The following is a 6,259-nucleotide window of genomic DNA, read 5'->3' on the forward strand; positions in this document are numbered from 1 at the left end:
TAGTAGTAGACCATGGTTCAGATCAAAGGAATTATTCATCTCGTAAAACCTAAAAAAATAAAAATTCAGAATGGAGGGAGAAGACTAGTTCTTTAGGGTCTGCTAGGGAAAGACCATTCGGATTCCATTCTCGGAAACTACATGAGAACAGAATATCTAACTCTAACAGAAATACATATTACCCTTAAAAATACTTGATTCTCCCCACACTTAGTTAGCTGTGGTGTCGAAATTGTGATTAACTTCATCCCCAACTTCCATCGGACCATGTATGTAATGTTTAACTCTGTGACCATTAACTTTAAATTCAATCCCATTTGAATTTATTAATTCTATTGTTTCGTATGGGAAAAATCTTTTGACTATGAATGGTCTAGACCATCTTGATTTCAATTTTCCAGGAAATAGCTTGAATCGTGAATTGAAAAGAAGGACTCTGTCTCCTTCCTTAAATTCTTTTGAACTTCTGATTCTTTTATCATGCCATTTCTTCGTTCTTTCCTTATAGATTAACGAATTTTCGTATGCTTCATGTCTTAACTCTTCTAATTCGTTTAATTGACTTAATCGTAGACGTCCGGCTTCATGCAAATCAAGATTACATGTCTTCAAAGCCCAAAATACTTTGTGCTCAATTTCTACTAGAAGATGACATGATTTTCCGTAAATGAGTTTAAAAGGTGTGGTTCCAATTGGAATTTTGTAGGCTGTTCGAAAAGCCCAGAGTGCATCCTCCAATTTCATGGACCATTCCTTTGGATTTGATCCAACGGTTTTCTCTAGAATACGTTTTAATGCTCGGTTGGTATTTTCAACTTGTCCACTTGTTTGTGGATGATAAGCGGTTGAGATTTTATGAGTTACTCCATATCTTTTGAGAACTTTCTCAAGTTGATTATTACAAAAATGAGTACCCCGATCACTTATTAAAGCTTTCGGTGTTCCGAACCTAGCAAAAAGACGTTTTAAGAAGTTGACTACAACTCGTGCATCGTTAGTTGGGAGAGCTTGTGCTTCCGCCCATTTAGATACATAATCAATGGCAACGAGAATGTAGAGATTATTATGAGATTTTGGAAATGGACCCATAAAGTCAATACCCCAAACGTCAAATACTTCACATACTTGAATGACATTTTGTGGCATTTCATCACGTTGACTTATTTTTCCTGCCCTTTGACAAGCATCACAGGATTTACAAAGAAGGTGTGCGTCTTTGAAAATTGTAGGCCAATAGAATCCAGCGTCGTAAACTTTTCTTGCTGTGAGTTGAGGCCCATAATGCCCTCCTGTTGGTCCTGTGTGACAATGGTTTAAGATTTGACTAGCTTCATCTTTGAATACGCATCAGCGTATTATTCCATCGGAACAACTTTTAAACAAATGTGGATCTTCCCAGAAATAGTGTTTTATATCACTAAAGAATTTCTTTCGTTTTTGGTACGACAATCCTTTTTCAAGGAATCCACATACTAAGTAGTTTGTATAGTCTGCAAACCATGGAATTTCATTATAATCAATTTTCAAGAGATATTCATCAGGAAAGTTATCTTGTATAGCCGATTCATTTAGAACTTCTAATTCGGGATTTTCAAGACGAGAAAGATGATCGGCTGCGAGATTTTCTGCTCCCTTTTTGTCTCGGATTTCAATATCGAACTCTTGTAAGAGTAAGATCCAACGGATTAATCGTGGTTTGGCATCTTGTTTCGAAAATAGGTATCTAAGAGTAGAATGGTCGGTATAGACCACCGTTTTAGCTAAAACGAGATATGAACGAAATTTGTCAAAAGCAAAGACAATAGCAAGGAGTTCTTTTTCAGTAGTTGTGTAATTCGTTTGTGCTCCTTGTAACATCTTACTAGCGTAATAAATAGGTTGAAATCGTTTTTCAATCCTTTGTCCTAAAACGGCTCCCATTGCAAAATCACTTGCATCGCACATAAGTTCAAATGGTAGATTCCAATTTGGAGTTATCATGATCGGCGCATTAGTGAGTTTTTCTTTAAGAATATTAAAAGATTTGATGCATTCATCTGAAAATATGAATGGAGCATCCTTTTCTAGGAGTTTATTCATAGGAGTGGCAATTTTAGAAAAATCTTTTATGAAACGCCGGTAAAAACCGGCATGCCCTAGAAAACTCGTAACTCCTCTAACATTGGTGGGATGTGAAAGTTTAGCAATTACATCTACTTTAGCTCTATCCACTTCAATTCCTTCCTTTAAAATTTTATGACCAAGAACGATGCCTTCTTTAACCATGAAATGGCATTTCTCCCAATTAAGAACTAGATTTGATTGTTTGCATCTAATAAGCATTCGTTCAAGATTAACTAGACATGATTGAAAAGTATCACCGAAGACTGAGAAGTCATCCATGAATATTTCCATGCATTCTTCTATCATATCGTGAAAAATCGCCATCATGCACCTTTGAAAGGTTGCAGGGGCGTTGCAAAGTCCAAATGGCATGTGTTTGTAAGCAAAAGTACCATAAGGGCACTTGAATGTGGTTTTCTCTTAGTCCTCGGGTGCTATTGGAATTTGAAAGTATCCGGAGAAACCGTCCAGAAAACAATAGTAACTATTCCTGGCTAATCTTTCCAACATTTGATCAATGAAAGGTAAGGGAAAGTGATCTTTTCTGGTGGCGTCATTTAATTTTCTATAATCAATACAGACACGCCATCCTGTTACAGTCCTAGTAGGAATAAGCTCATTTTTTTCATTTGTGATGATAGTCATGCCACCCTTCTTAGGTACGCATTGAACTGGGCTTACCCATGGACTATCAGAGATTAGATAAATTAAACCTGCATCGAGCAGTTTAATAATTTCTTTCTTAATAACATGTTGCATATTAGGATTTAGTCTTCGTTGGCGTTGCACATAGGTTTTATGGCCTTCTTCCATAAGGATTTTACGTGTGCAATACGAAGGACTTATTCCTTTAATATCATGAATCTTCCATGTATTAGCTGGTTTACGAGCTTTTAGCACAGAAATGAGTTGAGATTTTTCATTTTCCGTAAGAGAAGACGATATTATTACAGGTAATTCAGATTCACCATGTAAATAAGCATATTCCAAATGGTTTGGAAGTGGCTTTAACTCTAATATCGGTGGTTCTTCTATCGATGATTTGTATCGATATCTGTCTTCTTCTTTTTGCATTTGAAGTTCTTATGTTGTTGGTTCGTATTCATTAGCCATGAGTGCGGCTAACATTTCAGCTTCATTAATTGGTTCAGTTCCTTCTCCTAAAGAACATTCTCCTGTTCCTTGTAATTCTGAAAATTCTTCTAACAATTCTGCATGTGAATCTATAGTTTAAATATAATAACATGTATCATCTGCAGATTGCGGTTATTGCATGGCTCTATCAACAGAAAAGGTAACACTCTCGTCCTCTATACTTAGGGTCAATTTCTTATCGAATACATCTATTATTGCTTTAGCCATGTTTAAGAATGATCTTCCTAATATGAGAGGAACTCCAGAATCTTCTTCCATGTCCAGAATAACAAAATCTACTGGAAATACTAAAGTACCAACTTTAACTAGCATGTTTTTCATTATCCCTCTAGGATATTTTACTGATCGATCGGCTAGTTGTATGCTTATTCGTGTTGGTTTCAATTCTCCAAGGTCTAGTTTAGCGTATAGAGAATACGGCATTAAATTTATACTAGCACCTAAGTCTGCCAATGCTTCTATTGAACTAAGACTACTCAGAAAACATGGAATTGTGAAACTTCCTGATCTGATAATTTTTCTGGTATCTTATTCAACAGTACTGCAGAATAATTAGCATTCATTGTAACAGCCGAGAGTTCTTCCATTTTCTTTCTATTTGTGATTAGATCTTTCAGGAATTTAGCATATCTTGGCATTCCTGAAATCACATCAATGAAAGGAAGATTGACATTTATTTGTTTAAACATATCCAAGAATTTGGATTGCTCGGCTTCAAGTCTTTCTTTTCTCATTTTACTTGGGTAAGGAAGCGGTGGTTGGTATGGTTTAACATAAGGTTTAGCCTTAACTGTGTTATCTTCATTAACCTTTTCAACTACCGGTTCTTTTTCCTTATCTTGCTCAGATTGTGGTACTTGTGTAGTAGGAATAGGGTCATCAGAAATTTCAGGTATTTCAGGTGGTTTAAGTGTAATACCACTTCTTGTGGTAATAGCTTTAGCTGTTTCATTCCGGGGGTTAGCATTTGTATCGCTAGGTAGACTTCCCGATTTTCTTTCACCTATCAACCTTGCTAGGTTACTTACTTCTTGTTCCAGATTTTGAATAGAAGCTTGTTGATTTCTAAATTCTTGAGCATTTTGTTCATTAGTTTGTTTCTGAGATGTGAAAAACTGCGTTTGAGATTCAACTAGTTTTGACATCATATCTTCTAAATTTGGCTTTTTATCATCGGTTTGTGGTGGTTTAATTGGAAAAATAGGTCTTTGCTGATTGTAAGTATTATTAGATACTTGTTGATTGCTAGGACCTTGTTGGTTGTTGTATGGAACATTTCGGTTATAATTCTGATTTTGATTGTAATTTGGTCTTGGCGGTTGATAATTATTTCCAGGCCTTTGGTTCATGTATGAAACATTCTCTCTTTGTTCCATTGTTTGTTCAATACTGAGACAATCTTTTGTCAAATGTGGTCCTCCACACTGCTCACAACTAATTCGTATTGCGTGAATATCTTTAGTTATCTTTTCCATTCGTCTTTCGAAAGCATCTATCTTTGCAAAAATGGAATCAAAGTCATGGCTAGAATCGGCTCTAGCCGCTTTAGATGAGCTAACGATATCTTTTTCTTGATGCCACTCATGTGAGTGGGAAGCAGTGTTATCAATAATTTTGTAAGCTTCAGTTGCGGTTTTCTTCATAATGGAATCACCAGCTGCTATGTCAATGTCTTTTAGTGTAGTAATATCGCATCCTTAATAGAATATTTGTACTATTTGATAAGTGTCTAAACCATGTTGCGGACATCCTCTTAACAACTTTCCAAATCTTGTCCATGCCTCATATAGAGTTTCATTTGGATTTTGCGTGAACGTAACTATTTCTCCTTGAAGTCTCACGGCTTTAGATGCCGGAAAGAATTATTTAAGAAATTTTTCAACTAAAACATCTCATGTATCAATCGCCCCTTCAGGTAACGATTCTAACCAATCTTTGGCTTCTCCCTTTAAAGTCCAGGGAAATAACATGAGATAGATCTGTTCATCCTCAACTTCTCTGATTTTGAATAGAGTACAAATTCTATTAAAAGTTCGAAGATGTTCGTTTGGATCTTCCTTCAGCGCACCACTAAATTAGCATTGATTAGTTACCATGTGTAGGATTTGTCCTTTGATTTCATAATCTGGCACATTAATGTCTGGTTGAGTAATTGCGTGACCTTGGCCAGTGCGTTTAGCTCTCATTCGGTCTTCCATACTTAGAGTTTCCAGATTTTCCATGATTGAAATTGTTGAATCTGAATCATTAGAGGATTCTGATTTAATAATTTCTTCCTCGACAATCTCTGAATGAGTGAATTGTGGTTCAGGAGGAATGATTAGTGGTTCAGGATTTCTGAATTGTCCCTGAATATCCTCGGGATTCTCAATTGTGAGGTCGGGTTCAAAAAATGGATTATCGAAAATTTGAATCGGAGTACTTGGTCGACTAGATGACGATTCTAAAGAAAAATCAACGGCGACAATGTTGGCTAGATGTCTTGATCAAGTTACAGGTGGTGAACGTATGAAAGGTGGTGAACGTTTTGCTCGGTGCATTCACTGAGTATCATATTAGTTATAAAGATAAAAATTATATAAGTTATTAAATTAATAGAGTTTTCTGATTTTGCCCACGTTTCGAATAGCCAATAGATGCAGCAGGTAGCCAGGACCCTTTAAATCGGAAGCCCACAACTCGCCACTAACAAATCCAACTATTACTACGAATCAGAAAATTTTGGATGTCTATTAATTTAACCGCTTAAAATAATTTTTCGTCGAAATTTTAGAGAAGAAATAGAAAATTCTATGTCCTAAAAACTAGAGCGTCGAAATGAAAAAGAAAAAATGCGTCGAAAAATAAGAAGTCGAAAAATAAGCGTCGAAAAAAAAGGTCGAAAAATAATAAGAAAGAAACTAAAGCGTCGAAAAATAATAAGAAAGAAACTAAAGCGTCGAAACTTAAAAGTTGCATCTAAAGGTATTCAAACTTAAAGGAATTCTATATCCAAAATGGC

This window comes from Rutidosis leptorrhynchoides, chromosome 4, assembly GCF_046630445.1.
Source record: "Rutidosis leptorrhynchoides isolate AG116_Rl617_1_P2 chromosome 4, CSIRO_AGI_Rlap_v1, whole genome shotgun sequence".
Taxonomy (NCBI): domain Eukaryota; kingdom Viridiplantae; phylum Streptophyta; class Magnoliopsida; order Asterales; family Asteraceae; genus Rutidosis; species Rutidosis leptorrhynchoides.